Source organism: Humulus lupulus, chromosome 8 (genome assembly GCF_963169125.1).
Source record: "Humulus lupulus chromosome 8, drHumLupu1.1, whole genome shotgun sequence".
In the NCBI taxonomy this organism is placed as follows: Eukaryota; Viridiplantae; Streptophyta; class Magnoliopsida; order Rosales; family Cannabaceae; genus Humulus; species Humulus lupulus.
This window is the reverse complement of record NC_084800.1, coordinates 119,815,760-119,840,356: the sequence shown is the minus strand read 5'-3', so window position 1 is coordinate 119,840,356 and position 24,597 is coordinate 119,815,760.

Here is a 24,597-nt window from a genome sequence, read left to right as displayed (position 1 = left end):
TTATTTTGCCTATGTGTATAACTAACAATTTTAGTATTTATGTTTTCAGTTAAGTATGAACGGAGCATTAAGCAATGAGGATATCCGAGCCATTAAGGATTTAAAAAGAATAAGGGAACCAAGAAACACCGTAGGAGCACTAGAAAGAATCACATGAAGACTGCTTTTGTTCCACAAAGAAATAGGTCACCTTCAAGAGTCTAAGCAAATAATGATGAGAGCAACGGAACAGTATGTATTAGTAATTAGACTATTTAAGGATTTTCATCCTGTAATAGAAGCCTTAGAGGAAATATGGGAAACAATGGATGATGAAGATGAACTGCCAGTAGCAATGCGATATTACTTCCTCTTAGTTAGGTTCACTACAAGATCCGAATTTCAATTTACAAATGAGCAAAAACATAGGATTTTCACAAACCTTCCTAGAGGTCATTTTGATGCACATGACAATGAGGATTATGAAGAATTGGATGATGACATGCTAGATGAAGGATCAGATGTAGAAGATCCTGATTTTTAGAATAGTAGTTTTCATTGTTTGTTTTATTTATTTATTTATTTCTTTATTTTATGGTTGTAATAAGTGAAAAACTAATTTTCCAAATTAATATCATGTTATTTTATTATCATGTATGAGTTTGATTTTATTTTTGCAATCATAATAAATACTTAATAAAATAAATAATGACTAAGTTCGGTGAGGGTGGATACAAATCAATGAACCAAGTGCCTTATTGAGAGTTAGGGGGCCATAGTAGTGGGAACGATTTTACTGATCCCAGCCCTCCCTCAATATGGTTAACTTTGGAACAAAGATGAGTTTCGAGCCTGAGAATTAAGTCATATAGGATAATTAGAAACAGACTTAGAAAATAAAGATGGATTGTTTTTCTAAGTATAGAAACCCACTTTAATAATAAAGGAGACTTGTATAATTTTTCATAAGAAGTCATAATCAATAGGTCTGAGATATGTTTGTTTTAGAATAAGTTTTGCCTTAGAGCCTATTAGGATAAGTTCTAACATGTTCTCGAATGTTAGAACTTTGTTGAAGATGTCGCTTCGAAGATCTGCACGCACCAACGGAAACGCCTCAAACGCTGTTCCAGCGAACAATGAAGCCCCTCCAGTTCGCAGAAGGGGAGTGCGTGCTACTGCCCGCTGCAACGCGCCGGCATCGCCAGCTGACAACACTGCGGAGATCGCCAGACTGCGACAACAAGTCGAGGAACTTTTGCAGCAACAACGCCAACAGGCTCAAACTCAGCCTCAGCCTCCGCCGCAGCCGCAACCACAACAAATGGCCCCAGCACCCCAACAAGTTGGTCCATATGGGGGATGGCCAGTGGCGAATTACGCGCCATATCCAGTACCGAATATGGAGCCAGTGTATGAGAGGTTCCGGAAACAGCACGCTCCAAACTTCGAAGGGACTAAACGTGGAGCCGATTCTGACGCACATGAATCTCAGTAATGGGGACCGCATATCCTGCGTCTCGTCATTGCTCAAGAAGGATGCTAGGATATGGTGGGACTTGGTCCAGCAATCGCACGATGTTGCCACCATGACATGGACTCGATTTGTGGAGCTGTTCCACAAAAAGTACTACAATTCGACTGTACTCGCTTCAAGAGTTGAGGAGTTTGCCAACTTGAAGCAAGGAAATTTGTTTGTGGCAGTGTATGCTCGTCAGTTCGACCGCTTAGCTAAGTTCGCATTTGAGATGGTTCTAACTGATTTTCTGAGGGTAAACAAATTTGTTAGAGGACTTCGACCGAAGATCGAGATGGGGGTTAAATTAGCAAACCCGGGGAATACTACATATGTCGACGTCCTTGAGACGGAAATAGAAGTAGAGAGGTTACAGGCTAATGTAAGTAAAGAGGAAGCCAGTAAGCCTGAACCAAGACAGCATAATCAACCTCAGACCAGTCGGAACAACAGCCATAACGGCAACAATCAGTCCAGCAACAACGGTAACGGCCAGAAAAGACGGCATCCAGATAACAAGCAATTCGACAGCGATAAGAGGGCACGTACGAATAATGGGGGAAATAGGCCGGGTTACGTGGAATACCCGCCATGTGCTAAGTGTCAGAAGAAGCATCCTGGAGAATGCCGCGCAAACACAAAGGAATGTTTTAACTGTGGTCAGGAAGGACACCGGAAAAGAGATTGTCCTCAGCGTAAGCCAGAAGGAAAGAAAGACGACAAGATGGTTCCTGCTAGGGTTTTCACTTTAACCCAAGGAGAGGCTGATGCGCAATAAGCTGGTCACAGGTCAGGTTTCTATCCTCAATAACTTATGCTATGTATTATTTGATTCGGGAGCCACTCATTCGTATATCTCGTTAGGAATGATAGAAAAACTAGACAAACCTTGTGAAAGATTTAGAACTAGGTTTGTAACCGAGTTGCCTTCGGGCAAAGTAGTTCTATCATCACGGATAGTACAAGGAATACTAATCAAGATTGAGGACATAGAACTAGAAGGAGACTTGATAGAACTGGTGATCAACTCGGTTGTCCTCAGCGTAAGCCAGAAGGAAAGAAAGACGACAAGATGGTTCCTGCTAGGGTTTTTACTTTAACCCAAGGAGAGGCTGATGCTAGCAATAAGGTGGTCACAGGTCAGGTTTCTATCCTCAATAACTTATGCTATGTATTATTTGATTCGGGAGCCACTCATTCGTATATCTCGTTAGGAATGATAGAAAAACTAGACAAACCTTATGAAAGATTTAGAACTAGGTTTGTAACCGAGTTGCCTTCGGGCAAAGTAGTTCTATCATCACGGATAGTACGAGGCGTACCAATCAAGATTGAGGACATAGAACTAGAAGGAGACCTGATAGAACTAGTGATCAAGGACTTCGACGTAATACTAGGCATGGATTGGCTAGCACGACATGGCGCAACCATCGACTGTAAACGCAAGAAGGTGATGTTCGAGACTCCTGACGGCCAGAAACTATGCTTCATGGGACAAGCTTCAGGATTACGCACCCCGTTAGTATCATCTCTCAAAGCTCAGAGAATGATGGAGAAAGGATGTCAAGCGTTCTTAGCCAGCATCACAAATGTGGAAAGGGAAACACCACTTAAGGTTGGAGATGTCCGTGTTATACAAGAATTTCCAGAGGTATTTCCCGATGACTTGCTAGGATTGCCGCCAACTCGGTAAATAAACTTCACGATAGAATTAGTACCGGGCACCGAGCCTATCTCCAAGGCACCATACCAGATGGCACCTATGGAACTCAAGGAGTTAAAGACGCAGCTACAAGAACTCCTAGATTTGGGTTTTATTAGGCCAAGCCATTCGCCATGGGTAGCTCCGGTACTATTCGTGAAGAAGAAGGATGGAAGTATGCGGATGTGTATAGACTATCGCGAGCTGAACAAGGTAACGATTAAGAACAAGTACCCGCTACCTCGGATCGACGACTTGTTTGATCAACTCCGAGGCGCGACTGTATTTTCAAAGATCGATTTACGGTGCGGGTATCATCAGCTCAAGGTAAAGGGAGAAGATATTCCTAAGACAACCTTTAGGACTCGTTATGGACATTACGAGTTCTTGGTTATGTCCTTTGGTCTTACTAACGCACCAGCCGCGTTTATGGACTTAATGAATAAGGTTTTCAAGGATTACTTAGATAAATTCGTTGTTGTGTTCATCGACGATATCTTAGTATACTCCAAGGATGAAGTAGAGCACGAGGAACATTTGAGGTTGATCTTGACGCGATTGAAGGAGAATCAACTCTACGCCAAGTTCAAGAAATGCGAATTTTGGCTTTCGCAAGTGGCGTTCCTCGGGCACATTATATCAAAAGACGGAGTTGCAGTAGACCCATCAAAGGTAGAGGCCGTGAAGGATTGGCCCAGACCAAAGAACGCATCTGAAGTAAGAAGCTTTCTAGGGTTAGCAGGTTATTATAGGAAGTTTGTAGAGGGCTTTTCAAAGATAGCCACTCCGCTCACTAACCTGACCCGGAAACAACAAAGATTTTACTGGAATGATAAGTGTGAAGAAAGCTTCCAGTTGCTTAAGGATAAGCTTTGCTCAGCACCAGTACTTTGTGTACCAACACCCAATGATAAGTTCGTAGTCTACTGCGATGCATCAAAGCAAGGATTGGGTTGCGTGCTGATGCAAAATGACAAGGTGATAGCCTACGCCTCATGACAGTTGAAGGAGTATGAGCAGCGCTATCCAACTCACGATATGGAGTTGGCAGCGGTGGTCTTTTCGTTGAAAATCTGGCGCCATTATCTTTACGGAGAACGGTGCGAGATTTATACGGACCACAAGAGTTTCAAGTACTTCTTTACTCAAAAGGAGCTCAACATGAGGCAGCACAGGTGGTTGGAGTTAGTAAAGGATTACGACTGCGAAATCCTATACCACCCAGGAAAGGCGAACGTGGTTGCCGATGTGCTTAGTAGGAAAAGTTATGGGAATTTAGCAGCTTTATCCGGAATAGAAAAGCCGCTACAGCAGGAGCTTATCAGTGCCGGAATAGAAGTAGTTGTAGGCAAGCTGGCTAACTTGTCTGTAGAGTCCAAGAACTTTACTTAGCTAATTATTTAGTAGTATTATAGTATGTATAGTATTATCTTTGTTACTGTGGATTTTTGGTTCAGACCGGGAATTATTTGGACACTCATAGTAGTACTTATAGACTTTCTAAGTTTGACCTATAGTTTAAGAATATTAATTTTAACCTAAGGTTTGATTATATAGCTGATAATAAGAATAATATTTATTATACTATAAGGTTTAGATATCAACCAATAGGATTTTAAGCACATGTTATGAATGGGTAATTAAAGATTAAGTATTTTGGAGGATTAAATTTAATAAGGAGTAAAGTTTGAATGCATTAGGGTCAGTCAGCAGCTTTGAATACGTTGAGGGCTTAGTCAAGGCTGTTTACTCCATTCAAACTTAGCTAAAAATGTGTAATTTCGTGTTTAATTAATCAGCGTGTGCCGATATATCGCAGCTATAGGGGCGATATATCGTAGCACATAGATACGGAAAACACGAGACGATGCACGGTCGCCTCGGGCATACTGGCCCAAGCGATATATCACCTCCTTCAGTGTATATTCAAATGTTTTTGAATTCTTTTCCCTTTCAGCCATTCAACTTCTTCATAAGTCCAGCATCTTTTGAACGAGTATTCAGCCTCTGCTGAACGATTATTCAAATTATTTTCACCTAAAAAGCTATTATTTTTATTCAAGTAAAATTAAGATTCCTTCATTCCCAAACTCTATAAATAGGACCTAGTACCCAGCCATTATTCACCTTTTACTCTAAGTTCAGAAGCTGCAAGTGCTAGGAGAGTGTGAGAGTTAAACACTTGGGTGGGGAAATCATAAGCTTAAACATTAAAAGCTTATCAAACACTTTGGGAAGTAAGATTCTATAGCATTTCGGTTAAGGTGTAGATTGATCTTACAAGTCTTTGAGGTAAACCAAAGCTCTAGTTCATTTGTTTTATGTTATTTTCTTTCTCATAGTCTTCTACTCAGTCTCCTAACCTCATTCTCATTTTGGTTAGGGAATCTAAGTTCTTGAGCACATAAGTTTTGGTAAGTGTGACTTTCAATGGTTTAGTCTTTCCATTCCTTTCATTTCATCTCTTTTTCTTCATTAGACTCACCCTGTTATATATGGTTTTAGGAGTGTTCCAAAAGTCCCAACTCAGTACACATATCTCGGTAACTTTGTTAAGGAAAATAGGCTAGAATCAATATGTTATATGTTTATGTTATCTTATGTTTTATGTTATCAAATGTGTTATGATATGTATATATGTATGTTTGTAGGCTTGGGCATATGACCCATATGACTAACAAGACCCCAAATGGGTTATGGGCATATGACCTACTTAGCTAGTAGGACCCCATTAATCCCATGGGCATATGACTTGTTTAGTCTATGGGACCCCAAGTAATAATGGCCATTATAATAAGTGTATGTAATAAGTGTTATGATATATCTTTATGTTTAGTACGAAATTTATGTTTATGACTATGTGTTAGATTTTCCTTACTGGGCATTAGGCTCATTCCTTTTTGTTTTATGTGCAGGAAAATAGCTTTAAGAGGCGGTAAGATTCGTGGACGCTTAGAGAATGTGTATCGATGGTGAATGGAGTCAAGGAGCCGAGCGTTATTCGATTCGAGGATGTAGTTTCGTTTTATGTCTTTTTACATGTATTTTCCGCACTATTTATGTAATGTCTTTTTATTTTAAATCATGTTTTGTTTTTAAAGACAATGGGATCCCATATCCTTCTTGGTATTTATTTTGTAAGTAACTCGTAAAAGTAAGTTCTATTAAGGATTGTACGTATAGTTTCGTTAATGGTCCAAAAGTCTAGATTAGTGGGTCATTACATTGTCTATCCAATCGAATCTGCTAGAGAACATACAGATTGGTCAGAGACATGATGACACACTAGCAGCACATATGGATGCAGTCAGAGAAGGCAAGGCTACAGATTTCTCAATATCTAGCCAAGGTTTATTGAGATATAAGGATCGGTTATGCGTGCCAAATGATCAAAGTATTAAGAAGACGATTCTGGAAAAGCGCACAACACCCCGTACTCAGTTCACCCAGGGTCTACCAAGATGACTCATGATGTTAAGGCAGTATTTTGGTGGCCAGGAATGAAGATGGACATAGCAGAGTTTGTATCTAAGTGTCTTACATGCCAGCAAGTGAAAGCAGAGCATCAGCGGCCTGTAGGCTTATTGCAACCGCTTAGCGTACCAGAATGGAAGTGAGACGATATAGCTATGGACTTCGTGACGAGTCTGCCAAAGACGAATAAGCAACATGATTCCGCTTGGATAGTAATAGATATAATAACCAAGTCGGCTCATTTCCTACCTATTAAGACTTCATACACGACAGACCAATATGCAGACATCTATATCCAAGAGATTGTACGGTTGCATGGAATCCCTAAGACGATAGTGTCGGATAGAGGATCGGTGTTTACGTCAAGATTTTGGGGAAGTTTACAGCAAGCTATGGGTACTAAGTTAAGTCTTAGTACAGCTTTTCATCCTCAGATAGATGGGCAGTCTGAGCGTACGATTCAGATTTCACTAAAAACAATCATACATGTAAAAATAATAAATAAAATAAATAACGAAAAATAAACTAATTTACAAATTTTCTTAACTGAAAACATAAGGGCTAAAACGGTTTACTAACACATAGTCATAATAACTATAACATAAACAACTTACATTGGCGGTTAGATTCGGAGCTTGAGCGTGTGTATCAAGGAGAACTTCATGTAAATGGACCGTTGCTCTGATACCAACTGTAATGACCACTACAACAAAAACTCATTTCCATAACACAAAAATTTAACACTTTTAAAAAAGTATTATAATAGATAAATAAGTGTCTAGGTGTATGTGGGACTTAATCTTTTGGCGCCTAATTTTTCCCCAGCCCCCTCCCCCCCCCCCCCCCCAAAATTTCACACGGTCCCAAATAAAATCAAATTTTATTTATAAAATAAGTAAATAAAAAAAATATAATCCCCAAATCTCTTTCTCTCTCCCTCCATAACTGTTCATCTCCCTTTCTCTTTCGTTTGCTCTCTGCCAACCCCGAATGGATACCCACCGATTGTCACCGCCGTTCAAGCACCGGACCAAGAAGACCAGACACCGCCGAAACTCCATCCCCATGAGCCTTCGTCGTCGTTCTTCCCTGCGAGCAGAAGCCTCCAAGTCCGTACGCCGCCGCCGTGTGTTCAAGGCCAATTTCTTCCCTGTGAGCAGAAGCCTCCAAGACGAACAAAGCCCAACCAAGGATCGGGCTTTCAAGTGATAGGAGGAGACAAAATGAGCTCGCGAGCGTCCATGGGTTTCCGAGGCTGTTTGACCTTGATTCTCCATCCACGTTGAACGGAGAGCCTCCCCACCACGATGAACGGACCCTTGTTGCCTGGTCATCTCAAAGTTGATTTTGGTGATTTGGTAGCCCTTGAAAAAGCTTTTAAAGGTTTGGATTCTCTAAGCTTTCTTGCATATTTGAGCTACTTGTTTATTTTTCTGTATTCTATTATATAATTGTAAAATATCTCATTTTTAATTGGTTACTATAACTCTTTCAATTGTTATTTTGAATTTTGAAATAGAGCAGAAAAAATTTGAAGCCAGACACACATATAGAGAGATCATTGTAATGTCAATTTATTTTATTTCATTTCTTAACTTATGATTGTTGTGAAGTGTAGAAAATGGAGATCGGATAGCTGGAATTTTGTTCGAACCCATCCAAGGAGAAGTTGGGGTACCTTTTCGTGAAACATATATTTTTTCTTAAGTTTAATTAGTTAAACTAAAGAAAGCATGTACAAGCATTCATGAGTTTGTTCATTTGTTAGGCATGATTTACTTAGATTTGCCTCTCCCACATTTGGTATAACATTTTTAAGTATTTATCGACTTTAAACTACCTGAGAAGAACTATATCTTTTGTTGGTTGGTAGGTTGTTATTCCCCACAATGGTTATTTAAAATCTGTAAGAGAGCTTTGCTCAAAATACAATATTTTAATGATTGCTGATGAAATCCAATCTGGCTTAGCTAGATCGGGAAAATTGCTGGCTTGTGATTGGGAAGAAGTTCGCTCAGATGTAGTGGTAAGCCATCACTTTCTTTTTCACACTCTACTGACATTTATATGTATTAGAGTGTCGCTAAAGTTCATTCACTAAATGAAAGTTTATATTTATTCTTTTTTGTTCTTTCCAGATATTAGGAAAAGCCTTGGGTGGTGGAGTGATCCCTGTAAGTGCAGTTCTTGCAGACAAAGATGTGATGCTCTGTATCTGACCTAGAGAGCATGGAAGGTTTGCAGTTATAACTGTTCACGACCTCTATCTTATTTCAGAGAAAGAAATTTAAGTAGTGGCTTTATTATTCAGGAACTTGTTGATATTGATTCTAATCATTACTAGCTAATGCACATTTATGGCTCCTAAAACCAAAAATAAATATCAGTTGTGACTTTGCCTCAATGTATTTTATAAGATGTTAATAGAGAGAGAACCATATCACCACCAAAAAATGTTTATGAAAAAGTGTAAGTAGTATGAACATGGTCTATAGACTCTATACGTATTGTTCGCACAACATACCAGGAAATTCTGTTTAGCATCGCAGGTTGTTACTACTCATTGAAAATATTTTTCTCCTGTTTTCTTTTAAAACCCTTGTTGGATTGGTGCCTTTTTTTTAGGTGACAAATAATGAATTTGTGTCTAAAAAAATGATGATTCTTTTTCTTGAATTGCATGTCATACCATTAAGTATTTCGTTCTTTCTTATTTTTCCAATTTGCTTTTCATAGTAGGTCGTCTTTATATTTTCTTTTCTTTCCAATTGACACTTACCAGGCAAGAGCTCACCTTGCTTTAATTTTTCATATATATAACAGTGTTTATTGGGATCAATTTGTTTGAGAATTTTTCCTATTTTTCTTTATTTAGTTCAATTAGTTGTCTTCTCAGATTTTGTATGGTTATGAATTCTCATTTTAGCTAACAGATTCAAGAAACACCACACAAGAGACATTATAAGTTCATAGTTCAAAGCTTCAAGCATTGAAGAATATATTTTTCTTCTTATTATTCTCAGTTTTCATATCCACCACAACATCATTTTCTTTGCTCTTTTAACTGTTAACTGAAATATAATCAATTGGACCCTATTAATAATCACTATTCTCTGCTATGATTATTTGTGTGTTTGGTGCAGAATGTTTTAGTACTGTTGTTAAAGCAACCAAGAACAGATGACACTGCATTTATTTTTGTTTCGTTTTGGCAAAGTTTGCTTAATCACTCTAAATGCATAATGAGTTTCTTAATGTTTGACAATTCAGCCCTTAAAAAAAAGCTATCAAGTCCTTAAGTTCTATAAATAGTAGCAATTAGTTCTTTATTATTTATTTTTTCACAATGACAGATCATAAGGTTTGATATCCTGTTTTCCTCCAATGTCTTTTGGTACTTGCATATAATGCGTGTCATCGGAAGTTGAGTTCTTGTTTATTTTTGCTTTAAAAGTTGCAGTTGGAACTTTAATCGGTTTAGGCAATAAAAATAGATCATTTTGATTTCTTGATAGACACAACACCATGCTATATCTACTTTCCTTTCTGAATGGCTGGACTTAAGATGATGCTTGCATTCATGTAGGCATTGTTGGATGATATTTTATATTGGAGAAGATGTTTTCAACAGCATGACATGGTTAAATTTTAATTTTTATTGAGTTATGCTGATAAAGAGTGAATTTATAATAATTTACATAAGACCAATAATTTACAAGAGTGAATTTATCAATTTTTCAACTGCCAATTATTGTTGGATTATGTACTATGCTCATTTGGCCTTGATTGGTCCACAGTTGCAGGGTTTCTTGGCAGTCCTTTAGCCACACCAGGATTTTCTATCATTAACATCTTAGTAGGCTTCTTCTTGTTTGTTTATGTAGTTAATCCCATTGCTTATTGGTCTAATTGGTATGAAGCCAAGAAGTTCCCAATCATTTCTTACCATACTTTTGACTCAACTGGCCATCCCTTCAACATTTCTAGGTTGTTATGGAGGGTTGTCCTGTTTTCTAATCTAGTACATGTTTGGTTTTCAGGTTGTACAGTTATTTTAGTTAATGCTATGCTCTCAGACTACATAATTTGTTTGCTTGCTGTTTTTTTTATTTTGCTGGTTTGTTTTCTAATTATTGTCTTGAATAATGATTGTTCATAATGAAGATCATTTTTCAGTGTTCAGATTTCAAAAAAAAAAATATCAAGTGTATGGTTGCTTAGTACTTTTTTCTAATACTAAGAGTCTAAGACCTCTACTTTTTGTCTTTAGTACACTCCTGCAATAGATATTTGGAACATAGGATGTATTTGCTGAAATGCTTACAGGAAAACCACTGTTTCGTTGGGAAAATGTGATACACCAATTGGATCTCATGACTGATTTGCTTTTCACACCACCCTCCCCAGCCGAATCCACTGGAAGGGTTCATTTTTATTCTTTCTATCCATGCTAGTCATTCATCCGTTGCAAAGATAATCAAGATTCATGAGATAAAATATTTAAGTAGCTTTTCCCTGAATTCTCTTGCTGCAAACACTATATTCATCATGCTTAAATACTTGATTTTTAGCTTTTGCGTTTCATTTTATGGCTTGTTTCTTAAATTTAATATTCTCAAATTTTGTGCTTGAGTTGGGCTAGTGGCCCAAGATAATTTGGGTCAAGTGTCCACCATAAATTTGGACCAACAATTAGTTTTAGTTTTCACAAGGCCTTGATTGTAGATATATATATGAGCCTCTCAGGCCTTCTTGAAATTATCATTTTTATTAGTATTTGTAGTTTTTCCACTAAAACAATATTTGATCGGTTTATGTTCGATTTTAAGTAAAATTAATAAATAAATATAAAATTTTAATTGGAATTATATAGAAAAATTAAATATGGCAAATCAAAAGCCCCAGAGCCGAAATTGGTCACAATACTTTAGGTAAGAGAGGGCAGTCTTTGTAAGACTTTTTAAGGGATTATTTCTAAGACTTATTAGTGACCTCTTATACATTTTTTTTTCCAATTTGATTCAACATTATGTTGGGCAAAAGGGTCTATATTTGGGTTTGATTATGACTGTGTTGATTCTTTATTGCTTCTCCATAGTTATCTTTAGTTGATATTTATGAAATAGGTTATCTTTATTGATTATAATTGCTTGGGTTATATGTCAACCTTTAGAAGACCTTGATTGGATATGGATATAGATTGTTCAGTGATTGCTTATATTGAATCTTTTTTCTTTGTATATTTTACTATAATGGCTCTGCAAAATCACCATAATCTAGCTCATCATATTGTAAATTATGAAAATTTGGTTACATTGGAGCCCTAGAAGTTCTCAAGATATTTATTATATTCTTAGTTTTGTAAATTGTTACAAGCTCCATTGATAAGATCTAGATAATATATTGTGTGCTTGTGCTTGATTATTTGTATTTTTGTACACTGCCGACCTAGTGTTTTTCACACTCAAATTTTTCTATAAATGTTTACATTATTAAGTCTTCCAGAGTATCCAGTGGAGTTCTATTCCAAGATAAGAACTCATATGGTTCTTTCCTATCATTATCTTCTAGTAATTTTATACTAACATATGCTCTCCCGTGTCTGAGACTGTAATGCCTGTACAGTACAAATTTTTCAGGAATCACTTTGCAGTCAGTTTTGGGACAGAGAAACTTTGTTGATGGAACTTATTCGCCTCTTATCATCCCTATCTGAAGGAACTTGGCCAGCAGAATGTGTGTAAGTTTCTTTATTTCTTTGCATTGGGTTGAGGATTCTACAGTAATTTCTGTACGTTTGTAAACACTACACTGTACTATATCAGCGTAATTGACTGCGAATATGTATCACTGTTTTGTAATTACTTGTTAGTGCCCAAATAACTTAAGGTCTAGAGTTTAGTACCTGTTTGAGCTCCATATTCTATTACACCTCTCCTTTAAATGAGATACGAGATTCGATGGATCTACCCTAGAAATAATAGTATCATTCTAAATGCTTTTGTAACTCAAATCTCCAAAACTTTTAACATGCTGTCTCAGTAATTAAGCACTTGAACCAGAGATGTCTTTAGGGTGAAATTGAGGCCCCTTTAACCTGAAAATGTTAATGTTTGTTTACTGTAATATGTATCTATTCACTGTGTGATATCAGTATTTTGAATGTTGAAGTATGTTCACCTGGTATTGCTTGCTTCGGTCTTATATTGTATACAATTTTATTATTTGATTCATATTATTTAATTTTTTTAAGTATATACCTTACCTTTTATCTGCTATTGCAGGAGAAAAATATCTCTTTCTCCATCAATTGGAGGAGAAAAGGATACTTAATTTTGAAGGCTTTGTGTTGGGCAGCTGTAGAATATTTTGTGCTGAAAGTAGTAACTTCTCAATATGTTGAATATTTAAGACTACTTGAATACTTAAAGAACATTTTGTTGTTGATGACAGTGTTGAATGTTTTAAACTAATTTGTGGATTGTTAATACAATGTTGAATGTTTTTACCTTTTATTATTTGAAAATCAAGTTCATTTGATGATGCTAGTATATATTAGAAAGCTAATTTTAATTATATATAAAAAAATTAAAATATAATAGAATAAATTAGTGTTATATAAATGAATATATAATGAGAATTTAAACTTATCTAAATATTAAAATAATACGAAAATTGTGTTATAATATCTATTACAATAACACTTTTTATGTAACGAATTTTGTTATGCAAACTTCATTATATAACACAAATAATGTGTTATACTAAAGTGTAGTATAACACAAAAAATGTGTTATACTAAAGTGTAGTATAACACAAATTTAAAAGTATTGAAATGTGTTATATAATCGGCTATAAATAATATATTAAAATAACACAGAAAGTGTGTTATCGTGGACATTATAATAACACATCTGTATAACAATGATAAAGTGTTATGTAAAGTACCCTGACCTACGATAACATAGTCGGTCTTAACACATCAAAAAGTGTTATGGTATGTTTTGATAACACATTTTTGGTGTTATTAAAAACATTTTTTTCTTGTATTGGACCTAACTATTTATAAGATCTTGGACCATTAAAACTACTAGACATAGATACTATTTCGATACAAACATAAGAAATAACATGCCTTTATTGAAAACCCAAAATATAAGAAATAACATGTCTTTATTAAAAATGTAAAATAAAATGTGATATGGTATGGTATGGGATCTCATTGTTTACAAAACATAAAACATAGCTTTAAAAACAAGTTCAAAAAAATATGAATGCAGAATTACAAAAGAGACATATTTCAAAAGACTAAAATAAACGTCATCCTCGATTGACATGCAGCCCATCCATTTCATTCATCCTCAACACACATGCCATGCTACCAAGAATCCTTCCGCCTCCATAATCATTTTCCTGCATCACACTGAAATAAAGGAATGAGCCTAATGCCCAGCAAGGAAAATCTACTAAAAACAAAACATACATCGTAAACATATAAGCATAAGACTACATCAAATACTATTAAAGAACATAAGACTATCTAAAACATATATCATATATCATAAGCATACACTATAAAACATATGGCTACAAAAACATCTATTACAATGGCCATCATACATCTTGGGGCTTGCTAGCTAGGCAATCATATGCCCATAATTCTACAGGGCTAGTTATCTAAACAAGTCATATAAATTTATAGGGCTTGTTATCTAAACAAATCATATGCCCAAGGAATATACTATTGGGACTTGTTATCTAAACAAAACATATACCCAAGAACTAAAACATATCATACATATACATATCATAGCATAAACATATAACATAACATAACATATAAGCACATAAAATCTATCATATTTTCCTTACCAACATCGGGATAAGAGAACAAGGACGGGATTTGGAACACTCCTAAAACCAACAATACAAATGGTGAGTATTTCTAAAGAATAAAGAATGAATGTGGAAACTAAACCATCAAGAAGAAACTTACCAAGAAAGAACTTAAGTTTCAAGAACCTAATCAAGAACAAATAACGAAAGTTGGGATCTGAATAAAAGGAACTAAAGAAAACTAAAGAGTTTTAAAGAATTGGACTTAAAGAATAGGAGTACCTTAGTTGACTTTATGGATTGGTCTAACTCCAATACCGAAATACACTAAACCTCACTCCCCAAGTATTTTATAAAGCTTAAGAATGGCAAAGCTTTTTCCTAACCCAAGTGTTTATCACTCTATGGTAGTACTAGCACTTTGGAGTTTGATCACAGTTGAAGAGTGAGGAGAAGGGCTGGGTTCTAAGTTCTATTTATAGAGTTCTAGGAATAAAAATCTTCTTTTTGGGTTTGAATAAAAATAATGAATTTAATTGAAAATATTTGAATATTCTTCAGTCAAAGGCTTAGGACTCAGCCAAATCGTTCAGAGGTAGGTCTAAGGAGTCAAAGCTTGTTTTAAAAATTAAAAACAAAATAGAATCCTAACTTCTAACTTCCTAAATCTTGTAACTCTAAACTCACATATAGTAAAATCAATATAATTGGAGTTGTAAGACTCCCATTTAGACCATCTTTATACCGTTAGAAAGCTAATTCAATTATCTACATTTTTCTAGAAATATTATTTTTTGAAATTCATAATATAACTGGGTGGGAAGTTACAATACCCTAAAGTTACGGGAAAATCTATTTAATTATCTAAATAACAACCTAATCCACAAATTTCTTAACTAACAATAAAATAACAAACTCTAATTCCCTAATAATCATGCTTATGGAAAGTGTCATATTCATATTGGCTCTATCTAAACCTTAGGTTATAATAAATAATACACCTAGGACCACTAATATTAATCAAACATTCTGTTATAATTAATATTCTTAAACTATAGGTTAAACTTATAAAATTCATAACTATTGCTATGAGTTTCCAACTAAGTCCCGACTTGAACCAAAATCCACGGAATCTAATATACTACAAACTAATACTAACTACTACTACTACTACTACTACTACTACTATCACTACTACTACTACCACTTCTACAACTACCACTACTACCACTACCACTACCACCACCACCACCACCACCACCACCACCACCAGCACTACCACCACCACTACTGCTACTACAGCTACTGCTACTCCTGCTACTGCTGCTGCTGCTGCTGCTGCTACGACCACCACCACCACCATATGGTTTGGGGGGTTCAAAAGCCAACTCCCAAAAAGAGTGGTCTAGGATAATCTAATCATGGTTCCCCTAGAATGGTCCAGGACCGTTGGAACTTAAATCTTAAGTTTTAAATTGATTAAGTTTATCCTTGTAAATGGTCCAGACCGTTAGAACCTAAACCTCGGGTTCAAGACAAGTTAATCAATTTATTTATACCTAAGTCATATTTTTAACAGTCCAGGCTGTTAAAATTAAGTCATGTCTGAAAAGTCCTTAACAGTCTAGGCCGCAGCAGTCAGAATAAACAAGTTAAGTTATATTCGGTAAGTCCAAAATGGCCCAGGCCGTCGAGACCGAAACTTTGGTTTCCCCTAATGGTCCTGGCCATTGGAACCAGGACTCCACATTTAAACTTAATTCATGCATATTGGTAAAACACTTAGTGAATTTTTTGAGAACAATAAATGAATATAAAGCGAGAACCATTTTGCAAAGACAAAAGCCATTATAATAACAATACAAATAGATAAGCAATTGTCTTAGACGCACTTGCACCCACAAAAAATAATATGAATACAAAAACATAGAAAAGGAAAGAGGGTGCCCCAAATTAAGGTACAAATGCTAAGGCCTGGGATTCGTTCTGGTCCGGGACGTCTGGACCATTCTCTTCTTGATGATCCCCAGCAAGAAGCGCCACATCCTTCTTTTCATAGGCTTCAAACTCTACCCTCTTCGCATCCAGATCCGGATAGAGGAGGAGATTCATATTCTTATCTTGGAGCCAAGCCATGTAAAAAACCTCATCAAAAGCGACCGTCAACAATTCGTCAACTTGCTCCTTCTACTTGTGAGCATCCTCGCTCTGCTTCATCTCCAGCTGGGCCATGGCCTCCAATGCCTGATTTTGTGCTATGAGAGACACTACCTTTTCCCACTCCTGGCGAAGTTGGGCCTCAGCCGCCTCCAAGAGTGCCTTGGTAGAAGCTTCCGAGTAGTGAGCATGAGATAGCTCTGCCTCTAGATTCTCGACCAATTTATTGTGTTTGGCATCTCTCTGGGACAGAGCCTCCTTATGCTCAGCCAAAACTTGGGATAGAGCCTCCTCATGCTCAGACTAGACTCGGGCAACCTCCTTGGTGAGGGCCTCCCTGGCAGCTTCGCGTTGATAGACAACCCCCTCCAGATCCATTTGGGTCATCTCCAACTTCATCGCCAGCTCTGCCATCAGTTCCGTATCCCTGTGAGCCAGGAGGGCATCCTGGAACATAGCAAAGTTAGAAAACATAGAAAGACAATGATATTAAAGAAACAAAATAGATAAATGGCTTACTGTAGTGACTTGATGATAGATGGCCTGGGAGACTAAGAACTCTTATTTGCTTGCCAAGGTGGCATAGCGTTTAAGCTGAAGGGTGGACATTGTAGTCCCCACCTGGGCCAGTAGGTCGTGTCCTGCCCCAACTTAGGCCGAAAACCCATATTGGCTGCCAGCCAATCCACAATCTACTGAGGGGCGTTGAAGGCCTCTAGATGTTTTGAAAACTCCACCTTCTGATGGAGGAGCAAGGCCCAGGCTACCTCGTCCCGTTTATCGCGCCCCTCATCCCAGGCCCGGATCACCATCTTCATCCTCTCCTCCAAGATGATTGAATCCTCTTCCCCAGCAAGGGCCGGGTTGGCGGGAAGCTTGGGAGCATTTGGAAGCTCTGTTTTAATAACAAGGCACTCACCAGAGGAATGCTCCTTGCCAGGGAGAAATCCTTTGTCTTGGCCCGCTTCGAGGAATCCGCGGCGACTGAGTCTGTTTTCCTTTTACTCCTCCCACCTCCTTTCGAAGACTCCTACTCCAAATTAATGACCTGGAGAGGAGCAGGTGGGGATGGACGTTGCTCAGTCGGTGCCACCGGGACTAATGCTGCACCTTGAATTCCCTCGGAGGTCTAGTTGTGAGTCCTCGAGTATTAGTTCAATTATTTTCTTCTTGCTCGGGCCGTTGGTGGCTTTCTTTGCTAAGGCCTTAGTCGTAGCAGCCCTGGCCTCGATCGTTTCCTTCATCTTGGCCACTGGATTCGACATGTCCGAGTCACCTGAGATAGGAATAAAAAAAGGATTAGTAACAAAGGAATGGGGGTGACAGACAAAAATAAAGGAAACATGCAAGTCTAAAGTCCTCCAGGAAAACTCCTCATCCATGGAATGGGTATGACTGAACTCTCCTACTGCAAAAGAATGCATTTGGTCCCCCATGTCATCCGGGTCCAAAAAGATTCCGTACTGATGGAACCGAGATGAGTACATGGGGGGTTAGTGTGTCTATAACAATGGGGCAAGTAAGCCCCATGTTTCTAACAGTCCCCGTCAAATAATCTCAGTACTGTTGCCTATTCCTAACCAAACCCTCAATATGAGGGGCGCAAGTTAAAACCTGAGGCGTTTTACCTTGCCTTGAAATGCTATCCCTGGGAACTCCAGTGTTGGGCTACCTCCCCTCAAGAAAGGCATCCAGTTCCTCAGATTCGGCGTGCTCCTCACGGTGCCCCTGCTCCATTTTATTTTTCTCCGCGTCTGCCTTGATCGTGACCTCCACTTCCTTGATGTGAATAAGGGCCAACTCATTTCTTTGGCAGGATCCCTCTTGCATTGTAGTCCTCGAAAGCTAGGGGCATCTATTGATTGGTGGGAGGCAATCATCTTGACCAGCTAGATGTTCTTCGTGGTCATGAAGCCTTCCACATCCAGCTCCTCGGCACTAAGGGTGGCATAATACTTTTTTCGATTAAAGATACACTTAGTGAGCCAAGTTTGAGCGTATGGACCTATTCACAGGAACATGAGTTTCTATTAGACTAAACAAAGGGCTAGATGAAAAATGAAGAAGGACGACTAACCCACGCGTTGAAAGTCCAACACCAGGGTGGGGTTCTTCTCTAGGAGGAACCCGGATGTCATGAACCAGTAGAGGCTAACATTCAGGGGATGTTTCCACGTGCCTTCAACTTATAAAACCCGTCTCGCGTTTTGTCTTTAGAATAGAGTTGCGGCTCCAACTTGTAAAAGTATAGCACCTCTAAGGGGGTGGGTACCGCGATATCCTTCGAAGCACAAAATATGAGCCATCCCGTAAGAAATTTATTCGCCTAGGGCAGAAGATGAAATGGTACGATCCCCACAAACTTAAGGAACTGCGTGAAATAGTCATGGAGCGGGAGAGTAGCTCCCGAACTGATATGGCCTATGATCCAGGCACCGAACATGCCTGCTCCAGTATAAGCCTTCTCTTCTCTCTGGGCCAGTCTGTTGTAAAAGAGCCCTAGAGTTGACTCTGCTCCGAGGGCCTTCTCCAGCTCGTTCAACATTCGGTAGTTGCAAAATTCGTTCTTTTCCCCGTCCATTTCCCACGTATTTCCAGTGGGAAGCTTCCGCCCCTCCAGGACTATGGGGCCCGCTTGGACCTCATATTTCGAATGCAACGTAACGCCACGACCCATGATCAAAGACCTGGAAGCGACAAGAAAAGCGAAAGCCAAGAAGTTAACACCAAAACCGAATATAACTGGTTAAGGTACGAGGATTCTCCTAAAACTGCTTGGAGAGGTCCCCTCTGGACCTAGATCCAGGATGTATAGATATCCCAGGATAATAAGTCGGGAACTAAAGTACTAATAAACTAATTTACCCAAATGGTTTTGAGGCGTCCGAGTCCAATGATCTGGGACAATCAATACCGCTTCCAATCAAACTAACTATGGTCAGAGGTGTCATCTAGAAACCCATCCATTCATCTCAACAACTACCACTACCTAGAACTGCCCTACACAGTGGTTGCGACCCTAACAAAATGGCAATAAAAAAGACCAAAAGAAATAAGGAATTGACCAGAAAACTTACTATGGGATAGTGGATCTGGAGTTTGTGTAAACTCAGAAGACAATGTCGGCAAGAATTCGGTCTTGAATAAGAGGAGGTGGTGCGGTAATTCGTCGCTGCTTCCAGACCAGTCGACCGTGATAGAGTTGTCTGTTTGCTGGGTGAAAAAAGGTTTCATTAGAAACAAATGGGCATGAAGATACACTAACTGACGAAGAAGTTCGTCGGCGACTTCAGACATACGAAGCTTTAGCTCTCTGCTTTCTAGATTGAGAATTTGGGATCAGTAAAATTGTGGAAGTGAGCCTGTTGAGGTATTTATAGGAAGAAAATCCACTATTCAATCCAACGGTCTACGATGAGGATCCCAAGACTATCCTCATCCGACAGTCCCAGACGGGGCAGGGCCATTAATTGGCCCAATCGAGTACTAAATATTCGATTCGTCAATCCACAATCCGAGCCTACCTCATCCAACAGTCCACATTGAAAATCCCAAAAAAATCCCCATCTTATGGCTCAGGATAGTGCATAAGCATTAAACATCTCAATCGAGTGCCCCAACGCATCTTTTCGTACTGACGGGACGCTTCGAGAAATGTGCTGGCACCCATCGGTCACCTCGGTCATCAAAAGATTCTTTCCAAATTTCTAGGGCGTGAGTGAAATAGACACACCATCAACTTGGAGATATGTGTCTAGAACCTTGGGAATGTGAAAGGACAAGGATTGACCAAATGGCCCCCAAGTAAACAAATCCGGATCCTGGTAAATGAACCGAGGCGTAAGTAAATGAACCAGGATTTAATTAAACGAACCAGAATACTTGTGATTGATCCGGGAGAAAGAATGCAAGTCTCCACCAAGAAAATACGAATGAAGACTTGGGGGGGGGGGGAATATTATCCATATTTCCCACCTATGACACATGGCATGGCCAAACGGGTCCATGGGCCCTCAGAAGAAACCCGGGCCCAACCTGGGCCTTGTGAACTAGGAACGAGGAAACCCTGACAGTCCAGACCATACAGAGCGCAATGACGGGCAAGTGGCGGGAGCATTATAAAAGGACCAGGACTAACATGCATGCCCGAATTACCTTATAGATCACACCCAATCTACATCCTTCGAGAAGCAAATTAAGGTGGTAGACTGATTGTTTATGTACGAAATACTTATTGCAGGATCTTTATTTATTTTCATGCAATTTACATATTATCAAACAAACATGCAAATTCCTAGAACATGTTCCTATTAAATTGATATAAATATAGAGTAAAGTAAAAACTTACATTACGCAGCGGAACTGGAACAACTCCTTCCTTCAATCTCTCTAACCCTTGATTCTTTTCGGTATAAGAGTATTATCAAGAGATTGAACTAAATCAGCAACACAGTCTTCCTCACCAAGCCTTTAATCAACCTAGAACTAGTGTGGGCTAGTTCTCAACACATGAGATAGAGATGTAGAAGAGAAGAAGAAGAGTGAGTGGCTAAGAAAGGATTAAACTATCTAGGTTCTCATTTACCCAATTAATCAACTGAGACTGAATTCCTTATGAAAACCCTACATATCATATTTCTTATACAGGCAACTTAATATGTTTTATTTAAATTTAAATTAATTAAAAAAAATAATAAATAAAAGCCTTGGGCTGCCATAAATGGACTTGAGCCCAATCTCTTTGTTTTGAATTTAAATCACAATTGGGCCTAAATTCAAAAGCTTTTTTTTTAATTAATTAATAAAATCCTTATTCAAATTAACTAATTATAATTTGGAACTTGATTTAATATTATTTATTTATATTGACACCAATTTATCAATATTAATAAATTTACTTAAAGATTCTCTTTTATTCTCTTAATCTCATATCTTTATAAATTTTCCAAAATTGACTTAGTCAACTTTAAAAATCCTAATTGATAATTAAATAAATTAATTGAGACATTCTAGATGATTTACTCAAAGGTGATGTAGGGACCAGGAATCCATGAAATCAAGCTCCAACAAGTTACCGTGAATTTATTTACGAATAATTTCACTACCATATTAATTCCTCGTGACTCTACTATAGACTCAGAATTGAACTCTTAAATTCATAGAACGTATTTTCCAAACAATAAATATGTCATCCATTGTTATAACCATTACAGTTAGTCAATCCTCTATTGATGACTTACTAACGAGCTGGGTGCAAATTACCATTTTACCCCTCATAAGTATTTTATCCTCAACTCCCACTAAGTTCCTTATAAATGATATTTCTGTGAACTTAATCACAAAAATGAGATCTCAATCACTTAACCTTTTGATAAAAGCAATTAAGGAAATCATCTTTTCACTTCTCATACAGAAGTTATAGATTTCATATCTATGAATAATACTCCCACTCAATTACACTTCTAAATCTCCAACATGTAAGTATGAGATAGACCATAGGGTAAGTTGGTAATGAACAAGTCAAAAGATTTAAATAATATAATTAGCAGAATATTATCACTCAGAATTAAGATCAACTTAACCTACGGTCAACATTGTCACATTGAATATATTGGATAACAACAATACTTATTTATCAATCAATAATCAATATTGTTCCTTGTCCGATGTAACCAAATACATCCGATTTTATATACTTAGTCAATACCTTGGACAAGGCATCACACCCCGAATGTGTAAGTAGATCATATCGTAGATTGCCTAATCAGTGAAAATCCAATGCACTGATCTAATCTTAGGACTCGTTCTTTTGAACATATAATTACAACTATAATCCATTGTGACCTAGTCACTATAATTTTAACCTTCCATATGTTCAGGATTTTATAAATGTTTGTATTATTTCAATCATCATGTAATAGAACAAGCAAGCAACACGGTTGTCAAACTAAATGATTTCAACTGCTTTTATTGACAATATGAAATCATGTTACATGTCGTACATGGTTTTATAAGGGCATAAAATCCAACAAACTTCTACTTTCCCTTTTAAAACAATTGGGACATGTTTCTCAAAACTATGCATTCCACATGCTTCACAATTACGCTCTTTGCTTATATCTTTGTAAAGGGATTTGAAAGATTGCCTTCCAATGCTATCTTCATCACCTTCACATCATGCCTTCGCTACACATCATCGATAATGTGGTACTTTCTCTCTATATGCTTTGTTATTTTGTAAATGAGTGGTTTATCCATTTCTGGAATAACACCGAGATCCGTATCGAACTTCCTTAGCCAGACTATTTCCTTAGCCGCCATAGACGCAACTATGTACTCAGCCTCCAAGGTGGATTTTGAAATGGCAGATAGCCTAGTGCTTCTCCAAATCACAGCTACTGAGATGGAAAACAACCTATCGCTTCTCTAAATCATAGCTCCACCCCAAGAGTAAACACCTTTTTCAGAAGTAGACTTCTTGTCATCAACATCAGTCTAAAATCTGAATCTGTGTAGCCTAACAGGTTCAAAGATCCACCTGATAAGACTAACATATAGTCTCTTGTCCATCAAAGATACCAACCCCCTCTATTGTTCATTTCCAAAGTTTTACTGACACTTTGCTCACCACTCCCACTGCATAACAGATCTTCAGTCACAACATACAACATAGCTTGCATAAGGAATTCGTTACATCTTTTCTTTCTCTTGAGGAGTCTATGGAGACTGCTGCTTAGAAAAATAACTCCATGTCAAGATGCTAGACATCCTTTCTCAGATTTTGTTACAGAGTAACGACCAAGCACCTCACCAAAGTAGGTCGCTTGAGTTATAGCCAAAATTCAGTTATTTTTATTCATGATGTTCTGAATACCAAGAACACGACTTGCTACAACAAAATCTGAAATTTCATTTCCAGCCAGTTCTTTATGTTTGATAATTTCTTGACATTGTTTCCAATGAGTAAGATATCATCTACATAAAGGATCAAGAACACCACAATGTGTTTTTCCTAAGTTGTCAAACACAAGGGTCAACCACATTTTGTTAAAAACCTCAAGTCTTAATGTTACCATTTAACCTTAAGTTCCAGGAGCGTAAAGCTTGTTTAAGTCCATAGATTGACCTACTTAGCTTACCGAATTTCTTGTCCAACTACTTTAAATCCTTTTGATTGATCCATGTTAATGATCTCATCAACATAGCCATTAAAAATGCTTCTTTGATTTCCATTTGCCTTATCTCTTAATCAAGAGTTGTGGCTATGGATAAGAGTATACTAAATGAATTTTAAGATGGCTACCAGAGAATTTTTTTTCACTAAGTCAACTTTCTCTCTCTGCCATGAGTCGAGCCTTAAATGTCTCGACCTTTCCATCAACTCCTCTCTTCTTCTTATAGATCCACTTGGCACCCCATGGGCCTAAAGTCCAATGGCACACTTACAATATCTCAGAAAAATTAAGAGTATTTAGAATCTAATTCCTGGTACTTGGCTTCGATTAAAAGATCCCTTTCAGACTTACCCATTGCCTATTTAAAGGCCAACAAATCATTGTTACTTGTGTCCCCAACCAACTTGTGGGTTTCACTATCCATATCATAGGTATCGGGTTACGAGAAACCCTCCCACTATGACGAGGCATTGTAACTCTCTCACTTGGATTAGTGATTTCTAAATCTACCTTGTTTTCATCGACTTGCGTCAGTGAGGATGGAACAATAGTTTATCATTTTTCCATCTAATACTATTTTTCTATGAGACTTGAAATTCATTATGTAGTCGTTATCCAGAAAAGTAGCATTTGTAGAGCCAAACACTTTCTTTTCTACTGGTCTATAAATAGACCACCTTGAATACCTTTAGAATAGCCATAAAAGAAATTCGCAGCAGAACTGGAACAACTCCTTCCTTCAATCTCTCTAACCCTTG